Genomic DNA, 27,640 nt, shown 5'->3' on the forward strand with positions numbered 1-27,640 from the left:
TGGTGAAAATAAAGTGCTGCAAGTGAACATATTGAGTGAGTAATCTGATTTTCCAGGTGCCTTACAGACCCTACAACAGAAAGGCACATGTAGAAACACAGGAATGACCTGGAATGGTTGGCATTTCTGTGACTGAAGGGAGATTCCAGAATAGAAGTGGTGTTGTGTGGCTAGTCGCATACTCCTAATATTAAAATAATATGTTAAAATCTAAACTTGGAGGGTTGTAGAAAGAGTTGTAAGAATCCGTTAATGCAAAGAACTGTCAAAATGCAATCAATGGTATCCAGCCCCTGACGTGCTGTGAAATGAAACATGTTTCTGCTTGTACCTATCCCTGGGCGATTGTGAAATTGCACATCCCTGTTCACCTCTGCCCAGGATCATTGTGAAATGCTGTTCTGACAGGAGGGTGTTGTTTTGTGTAGAGATCAGGAACGCCAGACTATGGGAAAATAAGGCACTCTACATGCGTGACACCATGAAACTATGTGTAATTGTCTCTCTCTTTCTCCCACTGGATGCTGCTACACTGAATTTAAAGAGCTAAGGAGAGGTAGACACATCTCCTGACCCAACACACCACCGCCTTAGCCAAAGAAAAACGTTGTTGTTCAAATATCAAACTAAAGTGCCACCAACCAGGCTGCCAACCATGGTCCTGCAAGGAAAATACGTTTTCTGGAGATGTAAAAAGAAGCTTTTTGGATGCATATCGTCCAGGTAGTCTAGAAATGTCTGGCACAACCTCAGTGGTGGCACCAGACTGGTCCCCACATAAAACACACAGCCACATGAAATCTTATGAAAGATACCACCTGAAGGATGGCACAGCGGTGGAAATCTGGACAGTGCACTTACTGTAGTACAGTGTATAAGCTCTAAGATACTCAGGGAAGTATATAGTAATTGCTAAAACAGGGGTCTCCAACCCTTTCTATAGCGAGAGCTACTTCTGATCAGTGAAAATCATCATGAGCTACCGAAGGCTAAGCAACTTGTGCATTATTACCAAACACCCCACGGCAAACTTCCTTGACTTTAAGCCTAATTTTCCTAGACCCAGATGCTATGTTTTGAACAAAATACTTTGACTAGGGGCACTATGACAGGACTGCCACGTGTGTCAGTGACAGTGTGGTCTTTGGGAATGTATGAACATGTGTGCTTATGAATGAGATATTTGTGTATGGATAACTGAGAGCTGGTGTTGTATGTACTTGTGGCACAGGGCATACCTTTAGCCACACGTGGCACTGTTACAAGTATAACACTAACATACAACCATATTTTTGAAAGGGAGAAATTTCAAATGAAAAAATGTTCGGAATGCGGAATATTTTTTCTGCATTTTTAATTTCTTCCATTTAAAAAATTGTATTTTTCAGTTATAAATATTCCACAGTCTTCTAATGGCCATTGGGAGCAAGAGGCCTGCTGTTTGTAAATACAACACTTTGAAAAATAATTTGAGAAAATTAAAATGAAAAGGTAACTTAAATATATGATAACTTTTCATTTTCATTTTATCCAATTTAAGGGCATTGAGAGACAGTATTTTGTTCTCGCTTCCAATACTGAGTTGACAAGGACTTGTATTTAAGAGTTAAATACTTTAGTGCTTCAGTTCTTCACTTCTGTGACCTTAGTCATAGATCTGACTCCAGCCCTGCCTCTTATCAGGCCCTGCTATCTGCAGCCTGGTGATATTAATGTAAATGTATTAATGTAAAATAAACACAACCTTCTCTTAATTTAAGAGGAAAAAATTTGACCTTGTGTTTATTTAAAAATGAACTCCAGGCTGTGAGCTACTCTGAAGGGGCCTGGGAACTACTGGTAGATCACGATCAACTGGTTGGAGACACCTGTGCTAAACCATTATCCAGTCCCTTAAGATCTTAGCTAGGATGTTAAAAAGAGAGATTGCACATTTTTCTGATAAGATAAGCCTTCAGTTTTATCAAAATAGTATCATTAGCAAACATCATCAAAACAAGTGACACAACGTATTCATTGTAACAGTGTACTTAAGCAGTACAAAGCGTCCTTACTTACTCTTAACCATAGCTTTGCCTAGGGAGGGTTAAATTTTCTCTGAAATATTCCTGGGTGGTATAATAATCACCTCTGTGTCCCTAATAGAACTGAAACTTTCCTTCTTGATTGCTAGAATAATGTATGTTCTATGTCAGGAATGGAGGAAATAAAATTAAGAGTTTTGTTGAACTAACGTATTAAGCTTTGTGAACAAAAGAATAGTCCAGAAGGGTATAGTATCCTTGTAAATTCACATTAAAATACAACCAATGGGGTAAACCAGCATTTATTAGCATGCTGTAAAAAAATGTGGCTGGTTTAAAAAACAAAAAGGCACATTGTGCTACTGACGTCAGACGATCTCTTAGCAAAACAAGCATTTGCATTGCAATGGGTCTCATGCTTGCTCGAGTTAGAGCTATTAGCATTGTAAATTCCCAACTGGACTTTTTTTGCAACATAAATTGAAAATGAAAAGTAAAATATTTGACATAAACGAGCCGATTCAAAGCACCACGGCCGAGATAAGTGTAAGAGAGAAGGAGATACACAAAAAGAAAAAGAAGTTCCTTTGCAGTCAAACATATTGGCAAACGTACAATTATCCATGGCTAAGCCAGTAACCAAACCCCATAAAGAGGGACAAATGTAAAGCATTTACCAGTTATAACAAAGGATTTTTGAAATGCAAGCCCATGAACAAGTGACAGAGACGGGTGTGCGGTTGGTGTGGTTAAAAACCCACAGCTAGATTACAACAGGCCAGTGCACTTGCGCGCTCCACCTAAAAAACGTATTCCATGAAGAAAAATATATGCTACCAACTTCATTTTTTAATAAGCAGGGTGATCAGACATCCCGGATTTTCCTGTACAGTCCCGGAGGAGGTGGGCTGCATGCATGCTGTAGCGCACAGTGGGCCCTCCCCCACACATACATTTATACAGATATGCATAAACAGGATAGGGTAGTCATAGATGTAGAATTTTTATCTCTGGCCTGTCCAAGTTTTTGCTTCTCAAAATCTGGTCACCCTACTGATGTCACTTCAACCTTTGAACTGAACCGTACTACGCTCCACCAATAAGTATACGCATATATGTTTAATTTTGGGTGTTTATTATTCTCCTGACCTCGTTTACCCCTCGACCTAAGGAGATAAAAACGTCACTGAGAGAAAATCTCATTAAGAAAAGACAAATAACTACAAAGAATGTGTTCAAATAAAAAAAATAGAGGTAATGTGATAAAATGGGGAAAATCTTGCTACTTGTTCTGAATCAACCTCTGACAAACTCCTTGATTTCGAGCTCCTGAGTCACCACATGCTTAGAACAAAACATCCACGTGCTCCGGCTCTCTCCCAAAAGGGACATGATGAGTCAGTGAGTATTTGGTGACGCGTAGATGAAGGGCACGCACATACGTCCATCGATGCCCACAACGTCACTTTGCATACCTGTCATTTGCAAGCGGCGATCAAGAGAGGTGTTTCAAAGTTCACCTCCAAAACATTTAACGTACATAACCCCTCGGGTGCCCTGGTCTCGCCCTTGCCCACCGTGTGCCGAGGACGAGACTAGCTCCTCCTGCTATGGGCCCTCAGGGGGAGGGCCTGGCACCCCACCTCCCCTGGGCAGGGATGGAAGGGGAATCACTTCCCCTTTCACCCCCAACGTCCTTGACCCCCCCACCTGTGGCATCTGATGACATCAGCGCATGATCGCGCGCTGAACTCATCAGAGGCTGCCCTGAGCTTCCAGCGCAGATCAGACGAAAAATGCTCTAGCATTTCTCCTCCGATCACGTGGAGAGGGCGAGAGAGGCATCAAAGAAAAGGAAAGGCCTTTCCTTTCCTTTGATGTCTCTCTCTGCATTTCTGCTGCCCGATCGTAATGTGATCAGGCAGCAGAAATGCCCACTAGACACCAGGGAGTTTTTTTTATTTTTATTTTATGGATAAGGGGAGTGGCCCCTCAGGCATGGGCTGCTCCCAAGGGGGACAAATTATTTTACGGCCATTTCTGCCCCCCCCGGATGCAGATTGGCCTTTTCTAATTAGGCCTATCTGCCCCCAGGTGGTACAGGAACCGCTAGACACCAGGGATTATTTTTTTTCTCTTTTATGTTTTTCAGATGTGGGGAGCGACCCCTTAGGCAAGGGTCGCTCCACAGGGGGCAAAATTGACTTTAGGCCATTTCTATTTGTATTTGGCCGATCTGCCCCCCCCCCCCCCCCCCGGGGGGCAGAAACCACTAGGCACCAGGGATTTTTTCTTTTAGGTCAGTTTCACGTGAGGGGAGCGACCCCTTAGGCAAGGGTTGTTTCCCGGGTGACAAATTTATTTTAGGCCATTTCTGCCACCCTTGGGGGCAGATCAGCCTATTTTTATTAGGCCGATCTGCCCCCTTCCCCCCCCCCCGGGGGCAGAAACCACTAGGCACCAGGGATTTTTTTTTCTCGCCAATTTCACCTAATGGGGGCGACCCCTTAGGCGATCTGCCGCCGGGGGGGGGGGGGGGGGGGGGGGGCAGAAACCACTTAGGCACCAGGGATTGGTGTGTGTATGTGTGTGTTTTGTTTGGGGGGCAGCCCCTTGGGCAAGGGTTGCACCCCATGGGGGCACATTACTGCTGGCCATATCTGCCCACCTTGGGGGCAGATCGGCCTATTTTTAGAAGGTCCATCTGCCCACCAGAGACCAAGGAAGATTCCCCCCCAAAAAAGCAGGTGCGGGGATGGCCATACCTCCACCCCAAATAAATGGGGCCAAAGTTCTTCTGCCCACCGGCGGGCAGATGGGGCAATTACCCCCAATCCACTCCAGAAAGCCTACTAGATGGCAGGGAATTAAAAACAAATTGTGGGGTGGTGACTAACAACCAGTGAGGGCATGGTTATGCCCCCACCCCAACTGAAGGGGGTAACAGTCTTTCAGCTCTCCCCTGCACACTAAAACATATTATCCCACTGCAAGCAAGAGGACCTTTGATTATTTTGGGTTTTGGTTTTACATTTGGGCCTTGAGAGCTTGTCTAACTCACACAATTGTCCCACTTGGAATGGTGAGGGCTGCACTTTTTGGACTTTGGAATGCTGCATATAGAAAAATCCACAAGACCTAGACACATCTGAAAACTAAACATCTGGGTGAGTCCAGGGTGGTGTGCTTCACATGCACCCAACACCATTTTGGCACCATTTTCTTACTCACAATGTTCTGAAAACCTCCAACTTTTGCAAGAAATCACACAGTTTTTCCACATTTTTGTGATGGAACCTTCTGGAATCTGCAGGAATCCACAAAATTCCTACCACCCACCATTGTTGCATCCATACCGATGGAAATTCTGCCCCACTTGTCAGCCTAAAAATGTTTTTTTCAAACTGCTCTTTTGGACCCACTTTGGTTCCCCTCAATTTCAAAATGTTTTTGGCTCTTCCCTATCATAGGCACTTGGCCCACCCACACAAGTGAGGTATCATTTTTACCGTGAGACTGAGGGGAACATTGGGTGGTAGGAAATTTGTCCCGGTGCGGTGATTCCACACAGAAACATTTTATTTTTTACTTAAATTTGAGGTTAGCTGAGGATTCTGGGTAAGAAAACACTGGGGGATCCACGCAAGTCACACACCCCTGGACTTTCTTGGGCGTCTAGTTTTCAGAAATGTTCGGGTTTGGTACGTTTCTCTATATGGCTGCTGAGCCCAGGACCAAAAACGCAGGTGTGCCCCCCACCCCCACACTTTTGCTTTTGATAATTTTTGTGTGTCCACATAGTGTTTTGGGGCATTTCCTTTTGCTGGCACTAGGCCTACCCACACAAGTGAGATACCATTTTTATCTGGAGGCTTGGGGGAACGCTGGGTGGAAGGAAACTTGTGGCTCCTCTCAGATTCCAGGACTTTCTGTCACTGAAATGTGAGGGGAAAAAAGAAATTGAGCCAAATTTTTCAAAAGGATTCTGGGTAACATAACCTGGTGACAGCCCCACAAGTCCCTCCATCTTGGCTTTCCCTATGTGTCTAGTTTTAAAAAAATGCACAGGTTTGGTAGGTTTTTCTAGGTGCCGGCTGAGCTAGAGGCCAAAGTACACAGCTAGGCACTTTGCAAAAAAAACACCAGGGATTTCAATGTAAAATGTGATGTGTCCATGTTGCATTCCTGTCGCAGGCACTAGGCCTACCCACACAAGTGAGGTACCATTTTCAATCAGGAGACTTGGGGGAACAGAGAATAGAAGGACAAGTGTTATTGCCCCTTGTCTTTCTCTCATTTTTTTCCTTCCAAATATAAGACACTGTGTAAAAAAGACGTCTATTTGAGAAATGCACTGTAATTCACATGCTAATATGGGTATCCCAAAATTCAGAGATGTGCAAATAACCACTGCTTCTCAACACCTTATCTTGTGCCCATTTTGGAAATGCAAAGGTTTCCTTGATACCTATTTTTCCACTCTTTATATTTCAGCAAATGAATTGCTGTATACCTGGTATACAATGAAAACCCATTGCAAGGTGCAGCTCATTTATTGCCTCTGGGTACCTAGGGTTCTTGATGAACCTACAAGCCCTATATATCCACGCAACTAGAAGAGTCCACCAGATGTAACGCTATATTGCTTTTCAAAATCTGACATCGCAGGAAAAGGTTACAGAGTAAAACGTGGAGAAAAATAGCTGTTTTTTTTCACCTCCATTTCAATATTTTTTTCATTTCAGCTGTTATTTTTTGTTGGAAACCCTTGTAGGATCTACACAAATGACCCCTTGCTGAATTCAGAATTCCGTCTACTTTTCAGAAATGTTTAGCTTTCCTAGATCCAGCATTGGTTTCACACCCATTTCTGTCACTAACTGGAAGGAGGCTAAAAGCACAAAAATAGTAAAAATGGGGTATGTCCCAGTAAAATACCAAAATTGTGTTGAAAAATGTAGTTTTCTGATTCACGTCTGCCTGTCCCTGAAAGCTGTGAAGATGATGATTTTAGCACCGCAAACCCTTTGTTGATGCCATTTTCAGGAAAGCCTTATTCTGCAGCCCCTTTTTCCCCTTTAAAAAAAACATAAAAAGTTGGAAAAAAATTGACACAAATTTGGCATGGGTAGCTTATGTGGACAAAAATGTATGAGGGCCTAAGCACAAACTGCCCCAAACAGCCAAAAAAAGGCCTGGCACCGAAGGGGGAAAGGCCTAGTGGCGAAGGGGTTAAAATGTGGACGAATATGAGCTAGCAAAGGTGACATTTGGCCATCAACCTCATAGAATGGATGGGCTCACCCCGCCATCTTTTTCGGGGTTGCTAAATGACAGTAGAGGAAGTAGGGGGCAATAACACTTTTTATAAAAACACACACATCAAAGGCAGCCAAGTTAGCTTGTTCTACATTACTTCGTCTACGACTGAAGTGTATAAGCCATTAGCACGTTGTCTCGAGAAGGCTTCATTTATGTAAAAATAACAACACTAATAATGGCACTCAGTGCTTTTCCTAGACGCCTGCTGCCGCGGTGGTCACGAAAGTCCAGTTGTAGAATACAACTGCCCAACTCCTCCACATGCTTCTTACTTCAGCCTACAATTCCTGAACCTTTATCTCACTCTCTCAAGTTACTTTTCAGCCCCGCTCTCTCCCCTTGTAACCGTTTTCATATCTTTCCTTTTTTGCTCTCATCTCTGCCTTTCTCCTTTTTTGTGCAGTTTTATATAGCGCCAACTCCGTCTAAGGGCAACCGAGTGCCTTACATGAACATCCGGTTATATTACACAGGCAGATTATTTGTATTAATATTTTTTAATCACGGGGAGATTAAGTGATTTGTCCAAAAGCCAAGGCTTTTGGAGCCAACACCGGGGCTCGAACTTGGTTCTACATTTCAAAATCAGGCTACAACTACTGTCTTTCTCTATTTTACTCTGTCAGAAAGTCTAATGATCCTGAAAAATGAGTAAAGGTGACCACGCCAAACAAGGCTTAAACCGAGTGTCCAGGCAGGCCTGCCTCTACCATTAGTGAGGCAGCTTCACCAACCCTTACTGTACCTGTTAGAAGCACGTCATATCACTGACGTGCTAAAGGTGTGGCCTATTAATTATGCCAGACTAAAGACTGAAGTTGGGCAAGAGAGTCACCGGGACACTTCTGTTATCTTTGTGTGTTTCATCACACACTATACCCTGTTGCCACAACATAATCACAGATGGAGCTAACTGAAACCCCATGTAGGCTTAAATTGTTCAGGGCTAGTGGGACTTTTTAACGTTAATGTTCTTTCCTTAATAATCTGATGGCTGCACCAACACACTAAAGGCCGTATTCAATCTCTCGCTCAGGAGACTGTTTAACACATGATTATACACCTCCCCCAAATAAAAAGGCAGACAAGGACAAAGGGATTTTTTAAATTGTTCATTTTGATAAAACTGGCAGGTGTCTAAATATCATGTAAAACCATCCGTCATTTGTGGCTTTTCAGACAGCATGCTGTATTCAGAGGTTCGTAGTTCTGCTCTAAACAGTAACCTGAAGTATACAAAATGTTTATGGATGGAATGCTTGAATTAATCTCAGCCACTATTAATTACTCGGGCCACACCCCAGTCCTTCGTTATTTTGGATTCAGCCATACGCAAATCAGGCCTGACCCAACTCCACTGGGAGCAAGCAAATCAGATTACTTCACGGGCCTCAATTTAAATGAGTATCTAACCTGAGACAATCTTGAAGAAATTCACCTACAGGCTTCAGTGTTGCTCCACAAACAATATTGGCCATATTTACAGTGCACAAGACAAAATGTCCTCTCTTGTACACTCATGGCAATGTTGTCAGGGCACTGGAGGCGGGAAAAGCACATGTTTAAAAACTATGACTTAACAGCAGTAAATGCAGTGACAATTTAATCTGCTAAAGTTAAAAATAAGCATTTAAGAAATGTCCCACATCTGATAGGAAAGACACATTTTATATGACTTTGAAATACCATTTACATGTCGAATCACTTGATGTTTTAGCTTGTGTGTTGGCTTTTATAGCCAAGCTCGAACGGCTCTCCCTTTAAATTCAGAGGTGGCCCACCGCCTCTAAAAACAAGTGCCAGCGACCACCAACTGGAGCCACCGGCCATGAATTATGCAATGCACAGGTTCTGATGAGTGCGTCCAGGTTCGTGGCTATCATTGCAGCAGGTGAGGTGGCACTGAGGCCAAAGGATGTGATGGGCACACCGACACCGATTATACCCCAGATGAGGCAGGGACAGTTCTCCCCTGTGTGATTTAGGGCCTACGGCACTTTTGGTACATCACTGAGTGTTAGTTCAGGGACTTTGCATTTACTTCCAAAACAATGTACATCACTGAGTATTAGTTCCAGGGACTTTGCATTTACTTCCAATAAAATGTGTGTGATCTGTAGGTCACTCATTTCAGTGTATGTACAACAGCTCAGTAGGTTGATGAGATCCAAGTGCAGAACGAGTGAACTTTATTTGGGTGACAGGTTTAGCAATTACAACACCAGGTTTCAGCGTTTCACACAAGTTATGGTTATTAGGTCTTCCCACGGGGTCATCTTCCTAACTTTCTCAGTCTGGGAAACAAAATCTTTAGAAAATAAAATAGAATATCCTCTCCTTTTCATCACTTCACATTCCTGCAACCAAGACGCGGGGCCGTAGAGGTGATAAATATCCAAATAATACATACAGTGGGCAGGATATAATTTTAAGTCGGATAAACAATACATACAAATGTACCCCTTGCAGGTCTAAAAGTACAGTTTCTCCTTCATACAGAGCTATATATAAGAAGAGTAGATATATTCAGGGCCATCAGGATATTCCGTACTTCCCTACTTAAAAAATAAAGCAAAAACAATCAAATATGTGTTGCTCCACCTGAGCGTCATTGTAAAAAAACACCTGTCGGTTTCATATTATTAACTCCTAAAGGTACAAATGAAACGGCCCATGATCACAGCACAGAAATGAAAAGAGCAGTGGTTATGGAGGTCGGAAGGGTTAACATGTTCGGAGGGTCAAACTGCCCACACAAGAAAGATAACAGGCTATGAATATTTCTATCATGTGATTATTGACGACCAAATGACCCTACATAAAAACTAAGAACTGCATCCAAGAGCTTCCTTTTACAGGAAAAAAAGTTGCCTTTCTTGCCTTGTCATACAACACAGCACACTGCCTGCGAGGGCACATCTTGTTACCTCACCATCAGGAGGTGTAGCTAGAACTAAAAAGTCCTCAAGTATAAATCCAAAAGGGCCCCACAGGTTGCTTCTTCCAGCTTACTACTGCCCCTCATCATTCTCATACCTACCTGAAGAGACTGGGTCCATGCGTTTCTCATTCTGTTTTTCCCTCTTCAATTTGCAAAAAAGTAACCTGGCTGGTACTACTCAGCCATGGTCTTATGTCCACTACCGAGTATTGTGGCCTGCATGGGTCCAACATATTGCCAAAGGTGAGGTACATGACCCCTTCTGGACTCTGCAAGGTTAGGGGGATGTTTAAGGTCAATCGTGGTCTAGGTCCATTCTCAATATTCTCCCCAATATTTGAAACTCATCATGCATGCATTTGGGAGAACAGAATCTCAAGCGTTTTATATGAAGGTACATTTTTCCCCTCTAGGTGAAAAAGAAGTATAGCTCCATTTATCCACCGCTTAACCCTAGTGGTGTTAAAATTCAGTGCCAGGGAAGGAGTGGATGAACTTGGTCTTGTTTCAATGTTGCTGATCACCCGTGCTGGGTCCTTCCAAATACCTTTAAACTCATTCGCATTTGGGGGGTGGTACCTGCAATGGGGTTGGGTGTTACACCTGCACACCCACATACCCACTTCTGTGCGCGAGTCACCAGCTGTACTGACAAAGCCCTCAGGATGGACAGGGCGCTCAGACTAAACTGCATGATGAAGATAATTTCAGAGTCAGGGAACACAAGATGAGAAGTCGCGTATCAAAATGATGATACTTTATTGAAGAATGCCATGACACTAGAAACAATGTTTATTTTATATGCTTCAAATATTGGCCAGAAAGGTTACATAATGTTATTTTGGGTAAAGAATATCTTGGTCTCCATCCGAATTTGAGCGTAGAGACATGCACGAGAACACATCATTAACTCTCACCAGCCAAGCGGCAGAAGTGTGACAGTTATACCTACCAAACGTTTGCGGTGGGCGTATCCCCTGCGGAAGGGGCTGGAAGCGCACGAAAATGCGCAATACCTTGTGCAGTGTACATCAGGGGAGATCCAGAAAAACTCGTGTGATATCCCAGCAAAAAAACCTTTGAAACTAAACTGTGAACAATGAAAGTGTAGGATGTAACGTCTCATAACTCTGGGGCAGGGTTTTTGTCCACCTAGTATGACACAAGCCAAGATCTCCTAGGATCTTGCATCTCAACTCACTGACTATTTTTGAAGGGAGAAACAGGAGAGAAAAGTCTCTCACATCCTCTACATGTATTTGTATATCTGATTTCTTTTGCAGGCGGGGTAACAGAGGACTGTAATAACATGCAACTTGTGGTGTTAGCAGTTTGAAAATAGCAGACACAAAAGTTGGAAGCTCACAAGAAGTCTAAATCATCAAAACTCACCTGGCTATCTCAAGATAGAAAGCCAGCAGTCGAGACATGTCATGGCAATGTGCTTCTGGAGGATGATATCAGGCAGAGCACAGACGAGAATATCAAATATAAGAGAGACTGATATACTGAAAACCTCCCTCGCACTTGTGAATGCAGCAGTCAGCTAAATTTGTTTGAAGCCTGCCCAGGAACCTCACTTTGCACGAGGAGCAAGACATTGTGATAGAAATCGCTGGTATTAGGACAAAGACACGGTTAGTTCTCCACTCCTGGGCAGCAGGTGGCCTAAGTCGTCTAGAGCTCCACTTCACAAAAAAGAAAAAAGTTTCTGATTTTGGCATAGAGCCATGGATTAACCGACTAGGAACAAGGCCAGTTTATAATCACCACTTGGAGCCCTCAGCAGGACAATTAATACGCATAATCTGCTAGGTTTGTGACCCACTGTGCGATTTCAGCTTATGTTTCTTTAATCACACTCCAAAAAAGAGTGATTATTTTTCTCTTCTGCAAGATCAGTTAGGAAAAAGAGTTATCAAGGAAACCAGGAATCACGCCTAACTGCAGGCTACATCGAGTACAAGCTGCGTTAATGACGTCTTGACTGCACACGTTTACGCTTTCTCTGGGAGACCTCATGCCTAGTTAGGGAAGAGGCAAAAGTTTGAGGTTCAGGCGATTCACACACTGGTGCTGGACCTCAGCCAGCACTAAAAGTAGAGTGCAAGAAACCCTACGCGAATGTCTCCAAAATAATTTCCACAACCCCATGTCCATGACCTAGGGCTGATAATCCTCCTATCAATGATATGTCCCCTCGGAGGCAGTCCGGGTGCAGCCGCAGAAAGTGACTGGTAAAACGGGTTCTCTTGCCAGAAGGCACAATACTGAGACCTACAAAACAGCAAGATCAACATCAGTTTCCTCCGGCAAATTTAGCTCTGGAATTAATAGCCTGACTTCACCCACCATCAGGACGGAGGAGTAAAGAACACATGGGAGCTGCAAGTGGAAAGCAGACATCGGCAGCAAACGCAGCTAGTACCCACATGTGATTGGCTGGAGCGTTGCGATCTATGATCAAAACAGTAACGAGGCTGTGAAATAAAATTCAAGTAATTTTAATCCTCTATTTGGAGACATTGAAAACAGTTACATGCTGCCAGCTGGCGCATTAGTGCCTTTTCACCCTAACTTTCACAAATTAATATATAGCCTACTCCGGAAAGATAGTCCTAAAACCATCTCTATAAAGAGCAATGCACTACTAGAGCCATCCAAATATATATTTTTTTATCAAACACAAGAGCACTCCTTGAACAGCAAGCACCATCAATATTGTTCTATTCAATGAAGATGTGTGCACTCCAGAACACAAATCCATTCTAACACTGCGGTCTACTAAGAGCGAATAAATCCTATCCACTGCCCAGCTAGTTCAGTTCCAATCAATCAAATAGACGCTAATGAAATTACCTTTCCTACATTACAGAACTGCAGTGAGGTGGTTTTAGCCTTGAAACAGTTTACGTACGAAAATGCCCAGCAAACAAAAGCCTGACTATAAATCATGTTTTCTTGGCCCTTTAGAATTCACCTATGGGCGGGAGTAAATCACTGGAATCTTGATAGGATCAGGAAAAGTTGGGGGAAAACACTGTTTTGTGGATAAAGGTAAAATGAACACTTTTATTGTGGCATTTATGTTTTATTTTGAGGACTTTATATAGCACGTACAAGGCCCCTGTGCATCAGATCACTTTACATATGATACTGTACAAGTATACAGCATTATGCAATAAAGTAAAATAACCTAAACTTCAGCCAACAAACGCACTGAGATAATAATGCGCGATTACAGCAACAATGATAGGAATGGTAGCACAACATTACATACATTCCAACATCTTAACTGCAATGACCACTGGTGTCTGATATGTAGTGTATTTGTGCATAAATGTCAGGTAACAATGCAGATCTACGCATGATTCCGAGAGCAAAGAGCTCTCGCTCTGCAGTAGGTTACCATGTGGCCCATTGCATTAGTAATTGTCAATAAATTAAGAGTGTGACATTAGTAGGGAGCAAGGAACAAGGACATAGGGAGTAGGGAGCAAGGAGCACTCACAACTTCAAGGACCAAAAGGAGCTAGAACCAACAGTGATTCTACTCATGCAGTCTGTACTACGTGGAGTAAGAGAACAACAGTAATAAGGGAGTAACCAGACAGCATTCCTCCACTTCCCATGTAAGACAGGTATATTCGAACAGGAGCTTGAGAAGGATTGCTTAAGAAGAAAGTCTTTTACTTTCAGCTGTTCTTTGAAAAATAGTAAGGAGGTTACAGTGCTGACTGCTGGAGAAATAGAATTCCATACTTTGAGGCACAGCCGAAAAAGCATTGTACCTCTGTATGTCTTTTCTTAAAAGCTGGAATTCATTGCAAGTCGATGATACACAATTGGCAAGCTTAAAGGTGGCTACCCCCTCAATCCGCAGCCAGGTCCAGAGGCTTAGGATGGTGGTCTGCAGTTAGCCCCTGACATCACAAGTGCTGCTGCATGTAAAGGGGCTTCGGGAGGCGGCTAGATTAATTTACGGTTGTTGAATAGGGCAGAAGTCCCATAATCTAGTTTTATCAGACAACCATTGGAATAATTTCCTTTTGGTCTTGTTCAGGTGAAAAAAAATGCCTGATCCCCCCTCAAGGTGGTGATTTGAGTTTCCTGCCTAGGTGTTGTTAAGTTTGTGAAGATCAAGTCTATTTTCCAAAATGGAGTCAAGAAATTTGATATGTTCAATTATGCAGGGAGGGCACTGAAATAGGTTTGCGGCGCTAAGACATTCTTGTGCTGCCACAGATGATGTGGAGGCAAAATGAGGAGCTCTGTTTTTAGGGGCAGGTTTGCAATAGCATGCACTAATGCATGCATCTCGCGAGCAAGACTCTTCTTAGCTAAAAAGGCCTCGGAGACCGCCTGTCACTTACTATGTGTTGGTTTGCGTGGCACTCTTCTTTTCAGCCATGTAATTTGTCACTGCAAGCCTAGCATCATTTCAATTCCTTTCTGCGGAACAGGAACCCTGCACTGATTGATTCAACTTAATCAATGCCCATCTGCTGCTCCTGACGTGATTGAGGTACTTCTTTTTAACTTCTAGGGCCCTGCATACATAAGGCATGTGGTGGCAAAAACACACCCCAGCAGGACAGACAAAATTGCTATGTTTTATTTTCAATAGTTAACTCTTTTATTTTATTTTGCCATGTCTTCTTTTTTCACTTTACACTCATGTTTTGTTTTGGCTCGTGGGCGCTGTTCTCAAAACATGATTATCATCTTGTTCTATATACCCCAAAGCAACATTATTTCTTTTTTAGGTGTAAATTTAGAAATTATGCTTTAACACATAATTGTGTAGTGCACCCCATTCCACCCAACGCTAATCTTCCCCACTCCATCCAACTGACCCCTGACCAATCCAATCCACTCCAATCCCCCAAACCACCAAAATCTGCCCACTCCAGTCTGCCCCTACTCCAATAAAAAAACAATCTGCCCCATTCTAGTCCAAAACTCTCTGCCCCTTCAGTCCAAAACATTCTGTCCACTCCAATCTGCCCCATGCTAATCCAAAACAATCTGCCCCACTCCACTCTGTCTCACTCCAATTATAAACAATCTGCCCCACTCCAGTAAAAAACAATATGCCCAATCCAACACCATACAATCTGCACCATGCAAATTCAAAACAATATGGCCCACTCCAATCTGCCACACTCCAATCTAAAACAATCTGCCCCACGCCAATGCAAAACAATCTGCCCCACGCCAATGCAAAATAGTCTGACCAGCTCCAATAAAAACAGTCAGCCTCACTCTAGTAAAAAACATCTGCCCAATCCAACACCATACAATCTGCACCACGCTAATTTAAAACAATTTGGCCCACTCCAATCTGCCACACTCCAATCTAAAACAATCTGGCCCATGCCAATGCAAAACAATCTGCCCACTCAAATCCCAAACAATCTGCCCTACTCCACTTTAAAACAACCCATCCCACTCCAATCTGCCCCACTCCAATCCAAAACAATTTGCCTTTCTCCAATCTAAAACAATCTGCTCCAGTCCATTCTGCCCCACTCCAACTCAAACTGCCCCAATCCAATCCAAAACAATCTCCCCACTAAAATCCAAAATAATCTGCACCACTCCAATCCAAAACAATCTGCTCCACTCCAATCTGCCCACTAGATCCAAAACAATCTGCCACTTCAATCCCAAACAATCTGCCCATGTCCAATCCCAAACAATCTGCCTCATTCCAATCTGCCCCACACCAAACCAAAACAATCTGCCCCACTCCAATCCAAAACAATCTACCCCAATCCAATCCAAAACAATCTCCCCACTAAAATCCAAAATAATCTGCACCACTCCAATCCAAAACAATCTGCTCCACTCCAATCTGCCCACTAAACCCAAAAACAATCGGATCCACTTCGATCCAAAACAATCTGCCCCACTCCAATCCTCGTCAGACCCAATCCAATCCCAAACAATATGCCCCACTCCAATCTGCCACACACAAATCCAAAACAATCTGCCCCACTACAATCCCAAAAAACCAGCCCCAGTCCAACCCAAAACATCTACACCACTCAATTCAAAACAATCTGCCCCACTCAGTCTAAAACAATGTGTCCCGCTTAATCCAAAACAATCGGCCCAACTCCAATCTGCCCCACTCCCATCCAAAACAATCTGACCCACTCCAATCTGCCTCACTCCAATCCAAAACAATCCACCTCATTCCAATCTGTCCCACTCCAATCTGCCCCACTCCAATCCAAAACAATCTGCCCCACTCCAATCTGCCTCACTCCAATCCAATCTGACCTACCAAATACATATCATTCCACCTCATCCCAATCCAACCCACAACACTCCAATGCAATCCACCACAGTCCACCCCATTAAAATCCAAAACAATCTATCTCACTCCAATCCAAAATAATCTGTCCCAATCCAATCTGCACACAAAACCCAAAACAATCTGCCCCACTGCAAATCAGAACAATATGCCCTACCCGTCTGCCCCACCCCAATCCAAAACAATCTGCACAACTCCAATCTGTCCCACTTAAATCCAAAACAATCTGCCCGCTCCAATCCCCATTTGCCCCAATCCAAACCCAAGCAATATGCCCCACTCCAATCTGCCACACACCAATCCAAAACAATCTGCCCAACTCCAAACCACTCCAATCTGACCCAACAAATACATATCATTCCACCTCATCCCAATCCAACCCACACCACTCCAATGCAATCCACCACAGTCCACCCCATTAAAATCCAAAACAATCTATCTCACTCCAATCCAAAACAATCTATTCTACTCCAATCCAAAACAATCTGCCCCACTCCAGTCCAAAACAATCTGCCCCACTCCAGTCCAAAACAATCTGCCCCACTCCAATCTGCCCACTAGATCCAAAACAATCTGCTGCTTCAATCCCAAACAATCTGCCCATGTCCAATCCCAAACAATCTGCCTTATTCCAATCTGCCCCACACCAAACCAAAACAATCTGCCCCACTCCAGTCCAAAACAATCTGCCCCACTCCAGTCTGCACACTAAACCCAAAACAATCTGCCCCACTGCAAATCAGAATATGCCCTACCCATCTGCCCCACCCCAATCCAAAACAATCTGCCCGCTCCAATCCCCATTTGCCCCAATCCAAACCCAAGCCATCTGCCCCACTCCAATCTGCCACACACCAATCCAAAACAATCTGCCCACTCCAATTTGAAACAGTCTGCCCCATTTCCAATTCAAAAAACTCTGTCCCACTCCAATCGAAAACAATCTGCCACACACAATCCAAAACAATCTGCCCCACACAATCCAAAACAATCTGCCCCACTCAATCCAAAACAATCTGCCCCACTCAATCCAAAACAATCTGCCCCACTCAATCCAAAACAATCTGCCCCACTCAATCCAAAACAATCTGCCCCACTCAATCCAAAACAATCTGCCCCACTCAATCCAAAACAATCTGCCCTACTCAATCCAAAACAATCTGCCCTACTCCATTCTACCCCACTCCAATCCCAAAAAATCTGCCACACTACAGTCTGCCCCACTCAATTCAAAACAATCTACCCCACTCCAATCCAAAACTACCCACCCCATTCCAATATGTCCCACTCCAATCCACAATCTGTCCCACTCCAGTCTGCCCCACTCCAATCTGCAATCTGCCCCATCCTATCTGCCCCACTCCAATCCACAATCTGCCCCACTCCTATCTGCCCCACTATCTGCCCCACTCGAATCCAAAACAATCTGCTCAACTCCAATCTTCCTCAATCAAATACAAATCAATCCACCTCAACTCAATCCAATCCACTCCACCCCAATCCATCCCACTCTAATCCAATCCACCACAGTCCACCCCACTCCAATCCATGCCAACCTGTCCCACTTCAATCCAAAACAATCTGTCCCCTCCAATCCAAACCAATCTGCTCCACTCCAATCTGCCCACTAGACCCAAAACAATCTGCCCATGTCCAATCCCAAACAATCTTCCTCATTCCAATCTGCCCCACTCCAAAGCAAAACAATCTGCCCCACTCCAATCCAAAACAATCTGCCCCACCCCAGTCTGCCCACTAAACCCAAAACAATCGGATCCACTTCGATCCAAAACAATCTGCCCCACTCCAATCCTAGTCTGACCCAATCCAAACCCAAACAATATGCCCCACTCCAATCTGCCCCACTCCCATCCAAAAAAATCTGCCTCACTCCAATCCAAAACAATCCACCCCATTCCAATCTGTCACACTCCAATCTGCCCCACTCCAATCTGCCTCACTCCAATCCAAAACAATCTGCCCAACTCCAAACCACTCCACTCCAATCTGACCCACCAAATACATATCATTCCACCTCATCCCAATCCAACCCACACCACTCCAATGCAATCCACCACAGTCCACCCCATTAAAATCCAAAACAATCTATTCTACTCCAAACCAAAACAATCTGTCCCACTCCAATCGAAAACAATCTGTCTCACTCCAATCTGCACACTAAACCCAAAACAATCTGCCCCACTGCAAATCAGAACAATATGCCCTACCCATCTGCCCCACCCCAATCCAAAACAATCTGCACAACTCCAATTTGTCCCACTTAAATCCAAAACAATCTGCCCGCTCCAATCCTCATTTCCCTCAATCCAAACCCAAGCAATATGCCCCACTCCAATCTGCCCCACTCCAATCCAAAACAATCTGCCCAACTCCAAACCACTCCACTCCACTCCAATCTGACCCACCAAATACATATCCTTCCACCTCATCCCAATCCAACCCACACCACTCCAATGCAATCCACCACAGTCCACCCCATTAAAATCTAGCTCACTCCAATCCAAAACAATCTGCCCCACTCCAATCTGCACACTAAACCCAAAACAATCTGCCCCACTGCAAATCAGAATATGCCCTACCTGTCTGCCCCACCCCAATCCAAAACAATCTGCACAACTCCAATCTGTCCCACTTAAATCCAAAACAATCTGCCCGCTCCAATCCCCATTTCCCCCAATCCAAACCCAAGCAATATGCCCCACTCCAATCTGCCACACACCAATCCAAAACAATCTGCCCACTCCAATTTGAAACAGTCTGCCCCATTTCCAATTAAAAAAACTCTGTCCCACTCCAATCGAAAACAATCTGCCACACACAATCCAAAACAATCTGCCCCCCTCAATCCAAAACAATCTACCCTACTCCATTCTACCCCACTCCAATCCCCAAAAATCTGCCACACTACAGTCTGCCCCACTGAATTCAAAACAATCTACCCCACTCCAATCCAAAACTACCCACCCCATTCCAATATGTCCCACTCCAATCCACAATCTGTCCCACTCCAGTGTGCCCCCACTCCAATCTGCAATCTGCCCCTTCCTATCTGCCCCACTCCAATCCAAAACAATCTGCCCAACTCCAAACCACTCCACTCCAATCTGACCCACCAAATACATATCATTCCACCTCATCCCAATCCAACCTACACCACTCCAATGCAATCCACCACAGTCCACCCCATTAAAATCTAGCTCACTCCAATCCAAAACAATCTATTCTACTCCAATCCAAAACAATCTGCCCCACTCCAATCCAAAACAATCTGCCCACTCCAATCTGCACACTAAACCCAAAACAATCTGCCCCACTGCAAATCAGAATATGCCCTACCTGTCTGCCCCACCCCAATCCAAAACAATCTGCACAACTCCAATCTGTCCCACTTAAATCCAAAACAATCTGCCCGCTTCAATCCCCATTTCCCCCAATCCAAACCCAAGCAATATGCCCCACTCCAATCTGCCACACACCAATCCAAAACAATCTGCCCACTCCAATTTGAAACAGTCTGCCCCATTTCCAATTCAAAAAACTCTGTCCCACTCCAATCGAAAACAATCTGCCACACACAATCCAAAACAATCTGCCCCCCTCAATCCAAAACAATCTACCCTACTCCATTCTACCCCACTCCAATCCCAAAAAATCTGCCACACTACAGTCTGCCCCACTCAATTCAAAACAATCTACCCCACTCCAATCCAACACTACCCACCCCATTCCAATATGTCCCACTCCAATCCACAATCTGTCCCACTCCAGTCTGCCCCCACTCCAATCTGCAATCTGCCCCTTCCTATCTGCCCCACTCCAATCCACAATCTGCCCCACTATCTGTCCCACTCGAATCCAAAACAATCTGCTCAACTCCAATCTGCCTCACTCAAATACAAATCAATCCACCTCAACTCAATCCAATCCACTCCACTCCATCCCACTCTAATCCAATCCACCACAGTCCACCCCACTCCAATCCATGCCAACCTGTCCCACTTCAATCCAAAACAATCTGTCCCCTCCAATCCAAAACAATCTACCCCACTCCAAACTAATCTGCCCCCCTCTGATCTGCTTCACTCCAATCCAAAACAATCTGCCCCACTCCAATCTAAAACAATCTACCCCATTCCATTCTGATCCACTGCAAGCCAAATCAATCTGCACCACACCATTCCAAAACAACTGGCCCCATTCCAGTCTTTTCACTCCAATCCAAAACAATCTGTCCCATACCAATCCAAAAGAAATCTGTCTCATTCCGATCTGCATCACGCCAGTCCAAAACAGTCTGCCCCACTCCACTTCATAACAATGAGCCCCACTCCAATCCAAAACAATCTGCCTCCCACCAATCCGCCGCACTCCAATCTGACCCACTCGAATACAAATCAATCCACCTCACTCCAATCCAATCCACCCCTCTCCATCCCAATCGACCCCACTCTATTCCAATCGACCCCATTCAAATCTAAAACAATCTGCCCCATTCCAATTGAAAGCAATTTGCCCCACGCCAATCCAAAACAATCTGCCCCACACCAATCCAAAACAATCTGCCACACGCCAATCCAAAACAATCTGCCACACGCCAATCCAAAACAATCTGCCCCACTCCCGTCTGCACCACTCCAATCCATAACAATGTGTCCCACTCCAATCTGCCTCACTCCAATCACAAACAGTCTGCCCCACTTCAATCTACGCATGCCAACCCAAAACAATCTGCCCCACTAATCGCAAAACAATCTGCCCCACTCCAGTCCAAAACAATGTGCCCACTCAACTCTGCTCCACTTCAATCCAAAACAATCTGCCCCACTCTAGTCCAAAACAATCTGCCCCCCTCCAATCCACCCAACACAATCCAAAACAATCTAACCAAACCCAAGCCAAACAATATGCCCCATTCTAATCTGCCAAACACCAATCCAAAACAATCTGCGCCACTCCAATATTAAACAATCTGCCCCAGTCCAGTTAAATAAAAATATGCCCCCTGAATCCAATACATAATGCCCCCCTCAGTCCAATACAATCTGCCCTACTTCAACCTGCCCCACTCCAATCCAAAACAATCTGCCCTACTCCAATCTGCCCCACTCCGATACGAAGATATCTGCTGCACTCCAATCCATAACAGTCTGCCCCACTCCAATCCGCCCTTCTCCAATCCAACCCATTTGATTAACAAATCAATTCACCTCACCCCAATCCACCCCACTCCAATCCAAAACAATCTGCCCCACTCCAGTACAAAACAATTTGCCCCACTCCAGTACAAAACAATCCGCCCCACTCTAATATGCCCCACTCCAAAACAATCTGCACCACTCCAATCTGCCCATTCCAAACCAAAACAATCTGCGCCACTCCAACCTGTACCCTTCAATCTGCCTCACTCCAATCTGCCCTTCTCCAATCCAAAACAATCTACTCCACTCCAGTCTGCCCCACTGCAATCCAAAACAATCTGCCCCACACCAATCCAAAACAACCTGCCCCACTCCAGTCTGCCCACTCCATTCCGATCCACCTCACCCAATCCGATCAACTCTACTCCATCCCATTTTCATTCCTCTCCAATACACCACAATCCACTACAAACCCATTTAATGCAGCCCAATTCTATCTACCCCAATCCAACTCACACCATTCCAGTCCGCCACACCCCACTCCATCCCAATCCATCCCATTCCAATCCACCACAAAACACCCCAATTCAGTCCCATCCACCCCACACCAGTCCAAAGCATTCCAATCCAGTCTAACCCAATCCACCCACCCAAATTCGTTCTACCCCATTCCAATTTAATCCACCCAACTCCAGTTCAAACTAATCCACCCCGCCCCACTCCAGTCCAATCTAACCTATCCCACTCCAATCCATCCCATTCCAATTCACCTTAATCCACCCTACCCCAAACCAATCCACCCCACACCAATCCAAAAGACCCCACTCCACTACACCCCACAAATCCACCCCACTCCAAAAAGTCTACCCCACTCCAATGCCATCCAATTCAGTCCACCCCACAGCAGTTCAATTCACACCACTCCAGTCCACCCCAGTCCAAAAACCCATCTCACTCGTCCACCCCACACATTTAACCAACCCCACCCCACCTCATCTAATCCACCCCACTCCGATCGAATCTACCGCACTCAAGTCCACCCCACTCCAATCCAATCCACCCAATCCAATCCACCCAATCAAATCCACCCCTCTCCAATGGACCCCATTCCAATCCACCCCAATTCAATTCAGCCCACTCCAGTCCACCCCATTTTAATCGATACCACTCCAGTCCATCCACCCACTCCAATCCAACCCACATCAATTCAGTCCACCCACTCAAATCTATCAGCCTATCCCACTTCAATCCACTCAAAATCAATCCAACCCACTCCACTCTAGTCCAATCCACCCTATCCACCCCACCCCTATCCACCCAACTGCAGTTCAATCTAATCCACCCCACTCCAGTCCAATCTAACCTACCCCAACCCAATTCATCCCACTCAAACCACCCCACCCACATCACTCTAATTCAATCCACCCACGCCAACATAATCTACCTCACTATAATCCATTCCAATCCATTCCACCCCACTCCACTGCACCCCATCTAATCCACCCCACTCAATTCAATCCACCTCACTCAATCCAATCCTTCTCACTCCAAACGAATCCAGTCACCTCACTGCAATCCACCCCAATCGAACCCATCCCACCCTATTTCAATCGAATCCACTCACCCCACACCAAACCACCTCATCCGATTTTAATCCACCCCACCCCAATCCAGTCGATCCACGCCACTCCAGCCCACTCCAATCTACCCCACCCAATCCACTTCAATCCACCCCAATCCAATCCACCTCACTCTACCCCAATCTACTACAATCCAACCCACTCCACCCTATTCCACCCCACTGCACTCCACAACACTCTCTACCACTAAACCACTGAACTTTTTTTGGCCTCAGTTATGGGGAAAAGTACCCTTGCCATACTCACATACCAGAGATGGAGAATGTGCCTCTGTGTATCACACATCTCTGCCACCAGTGCTGCATGCTCATTATGAGCCTGCATCTCCGTCACTCATCTCCACTGATAGAACAAGCAACATTTAAAAACACGTCAAACTTATGAAATACAATACGCCCTGCCCTATAAGCTTTTAGGGCCTACATCAGGGTAATTTATAAGTAACAAAAAGCAAAATTTAGGGCTGACAAAAGGATTACTTTACCAGGTTGGAACAGCAGTTTAAACCTGCAGTACAAGCTGCAGTGGCAGGCCTGGGAAATGTTTTAAAAGGCGACTTTAGTGGGTGGCGCTATGAGTGGTGCAGACCCACTAGTAACATTTAATTTACAGGCCCCGGGTACAGGTACTGAAAACTAAATTAAATGTGTCAGTTGGGTGTATGTGAGACAACACAAGCACTTTACCACTGGTTAACAGGGACAAAGAGCAGAGTTCTAATGCCAACATAAACGGGTCCAGCAACCGGAGGCAAAAATCCGGGGGAAATGTTGCAAAAACAGCCACGTCCAACAGCCTTTTTTTCCACATAAAAGGCCATATATTTATTCCAAAGCAGTGGCCTTTACTGCGTGCTGTGGGAACATAAGCACGCAAACGCGCCATTGACAAAACAATTAAGGTGGGGTAGTAGTCACAAGCCATGATTTGAGAAACCAAATTAAATTCTAAATGAAACAACTGTAGCTAGTTGAGAGGCACTAATGAAAGAAAACAAGAGTCACATAAGCAGACTGGTAAACTCCTCTCTGGCCTAAAAGATGCAAACAGGTGAGCAGAAGGAACTAGGTCATCTGGGTGAATTGGAGAGGGCTGGGTTCGCTCTCTTTAATAATGGGTTTGAAGTGGCATGGCTGGAGTGCTGCAGTCTTCCCAGCTGACAGACTGAGAAGCACAGGGACATGGGCTCGGTGGCAGAACCTGTTTGTCTGAGTAATGCACGCGGCAGGCAGTTCGAAAGCAACGTGACCAAAGAGAGATAGTCACTCGGTTGCTGTAGTCTCTGGCTACGAGGGTAAGTTTGGTCTTGGAGCAACTTTCTACAGGACAGCTGTAAGTATCCAACAATGGCGCACCTTGTTGGAACTGCTCTGCTATCTATTTTAAGCTATTAATCAGAAATCTCCCACAAACTATACTTTTTCACCCGGTTGTCTCTGACCCTACTAATATCAGGATGCCATTTAATATATTTGCAACTAGAGCTGTAGAATGGCTGGAAGGAAACACAAAACATCCTCCATGGTGTAGCCCTGCCCCCACCCTTCACATGCACTACTTGGGGGTCGACTCCCTAGTTGGTTTCACCCATCACTTAGGTGAAGTGAGGAAGGCAATCCCACAGGGTTTAAGATTCATGTGGCATTTTCTTCAGTGGGCTTTCCAAGTGTGGCGTAGCTGAATTAGTGAATGAATGACAGTCCTGTTTGAGGTATGGCTGCTTGCAATATTATGGCTCTACATAGTATAATCTCTGAAGGGGGTTCCACTGCCATTTCTTTGAACTGCTATCCACATCCAGCACAGCCGTATCAGGAGTTCTTCTAGTCATCTGGTTATGGGGGTTGATTTCACATTTGTTCAGGGTCAAACCCAATCTCCCTTTTGGGTAAATTAGTCCAAGAAACTGTTCACTGACCAGAACAGCCCTGGAGATTTCTTCTCTACCCACAATGTCAGATTCAGCTCTTTTGCCTCTGACAGCTATTACTTTGTAGAGCAGTGGTTCCTCTGGGGGTCAGTGAAGCCTCTTCAGGGGGTCCACGACTGCTTAGAAAATTAAATAATATGAACAGGTTAATAAAGATTAAATAAATAAAGTGGCCCAATGTACAAATAAATTTAAAACGTAATGTAAATGTCAAGGAATTTGCAAGTGGAGGCTAAAGGTTAAATTAGTTTCCTCAGATTGATTAATGGGAGCAGCGCAGGTGCATCAAACAGAATACAGTATGGACGATCTGTGGCTCCAATTAAACTTAGAAAAGCTCCAGCTTTCCGATTAAAGTTATTATTTTTTTAAACATTTGTATTTGTTAAATTAAATTAAATGTTTATCATTTGTGTATGTTTGCTGAATGCTTGTTTATGTGTTTTTGTATATTGTTTTCCAATTCAAATCATCAACAATGTTTGGGCCAGGGTCCCCGACATCCAGCGGGAGTCTGCGGATTCCAATAATGATTCAGTTGGGGTCCCCGGGTTCCAATAATAATAAAGTGGGGGTCCACAGAAATCAAAAGGTTGGGAACCACTGTAGTAGAGCAACACATTGACTTCGGTATGGACTCAACAATGCTACCTGAACATGGAGTCGTTCTGCCTCTAGACCCTCGTCTACTGTGCTTCCATGTCTGAAGAGTGGCTGTGCGCAGACTCGACGCATTCCCCGCTGACAGGAGGACAACGGCCCTCAGCAGACAGAATAGCAATAACACACCTACAGAGACGGAAATAAAAGCAAAATGGTTTTCCGGCCTTTTTACTTTGCCAAATCGCCACAATGGCACTGCCCGCTCTCTTACTTCATTAACAATCAAGAGCTTCACTATACAGATCAAAGGAAATGAAGTTTGCCAGCACTACACTTCAAAGACGGCCTGCCATCTTGAGTTACTTTGTGGGTGTCCAGTAGCGGGTCAAGAACAGGCCCGTTGTGTGGCTACATTTTAGGGGAAACTAATTTGAAGATACTAAAGCCACCGAGCTGCGGACTGAAGCATTTTTGAACATTTGCAAAGCTTGCATCATAAGTTAACACACCTCCTTTAATTTGAAAGGAGGAAACCGTCATCTCGTTTATGTTAGATTTTACTATGTTAAACTGTTTGGCGTCATATCACAGGCAGTGCATTAGGCAAGAGTCTTCTTCTGGTTTCCAGCTCACTTCCTAGGCGTATAACCAACACCTATTCCATTAACAGGAAATACCTTTGCTTCCTTACTGCCCTTCCTAGATAACTAAACCCTGTGCCACTCTCCATTTTGGTACCAAAATTTACACCCCTCCTCAGAGCAAGGTTTGTTTACTCAAGCACTGCCAAAACTAGAGAGTCAAGGCACCTAACAGAGTGATGGGTAACGATATAATTAAATATCCTAGGCCAGTAAGAACAGGGAGTGCCCCACCTGGTGCGGCTAGACGCTCCCTGCACCACAAGATCTGGAGAAATAGCATGAAAGGAAGTGTACTTTACTGGGCCGTGCTAAGGGTCATAGTTCACCATGCGAACTACGCCTCACTGGAGAAGTGCTTTGTGCAGGAAAAGGTTAAAAATAAAGTCACGGGCGCATGATAGCTCATACTGCCCCCAGCCGAACAATTGATTTTGGGTCAGATGTTGGAAATATTAGCACACAAGGTCATATGACCTTGTAGTTATCAGCCGGAGGACGGTGGTTTTGCATAAGTGATTCTCAAATGAGAAAGCAATCGATTAGAAAAGGACACATGTAAGGTTTGTTGGCCACCAGCCACGGGCTCTGTACCAAACGTCTCAATAAAAAAGCCTAACTCCATGCCTATCAGATGGACGGTCGTCTTCCAATTAGTTACTCCAGACCATTTATGATTGTTTATTACGATTGCAAGGTGCAACTTTTTCCAGTAAGGCAGTATTTTCTGTGATGCGTCATAATCAAGACATTTAGACATTTTTATAGCACTGTGTTTCTCCTTTCCAGGGGCGTAGCTCACAATAATGCAGTAGGTGCAACAGCACCAGGGTCCATGGTTTTCGGAGGCCCACTCCATTCCGATTTAAGCTGTGTTTTTTTCCACCAAAGCAGGATGGAGGGCATTTTAATTGTCTGCATTACGGCCTGTGATGCCCATGCTATGCAGCTAATTCTACTTACTTCAGAATGCTAAGCGAGATGCAGATAAAACAGTCGACGAAGTCCAAATGACGGGGGTGTTCCAGTCCAATAATCTTCAGTCTATGCCCCTGTAG

General features: G+C 44.6%; 1 protein-coding gene across 4 annotated transcripts in view; it reads right to left on the reverse strand.

Moving 5' to 3' along the window:
• The window catches only part of SLC25A22 (solute carrier family 25 member 22), a 179,496-nt gene that overhangs the window by 126,856 nt on the left and 25,000 nt on the right, over positions 1-27,640 (reverse strand). Inside the window, exon 2 of one of the 4 annotated variants that reach the window (XM_069223105.1) lies at positions 25,990-26,127. The exons of the other annotated variants lie outside the window; for them this stretch is intronic. The gene's annotated coding sequence lies outside the window, so the exon portion shown is untranslated. The remainder of the gene's footprint in view (positions 1-25,989; positions 26,128-27,640) is intronic. 4 annotated transcript variants of the gene reach the window in all.

The sequence above is a fragment of the Pleurodeles waltl genome, chromosome 3_1, assembly GCF_031143425.1.
Source record: "Pleurodeles waltl isolate 20211129_DDA chromosome 3_1, aPleWal1.hap1.20221129, whole genome shotgun sequence".
In the NCBI taxonomy this organism is placed as follows: Eukaryota; Metazoa; Chordata; class Amphibia; order Caudata; family Salamandridae; genus Pleurodeles; species Pleurodeles waltl.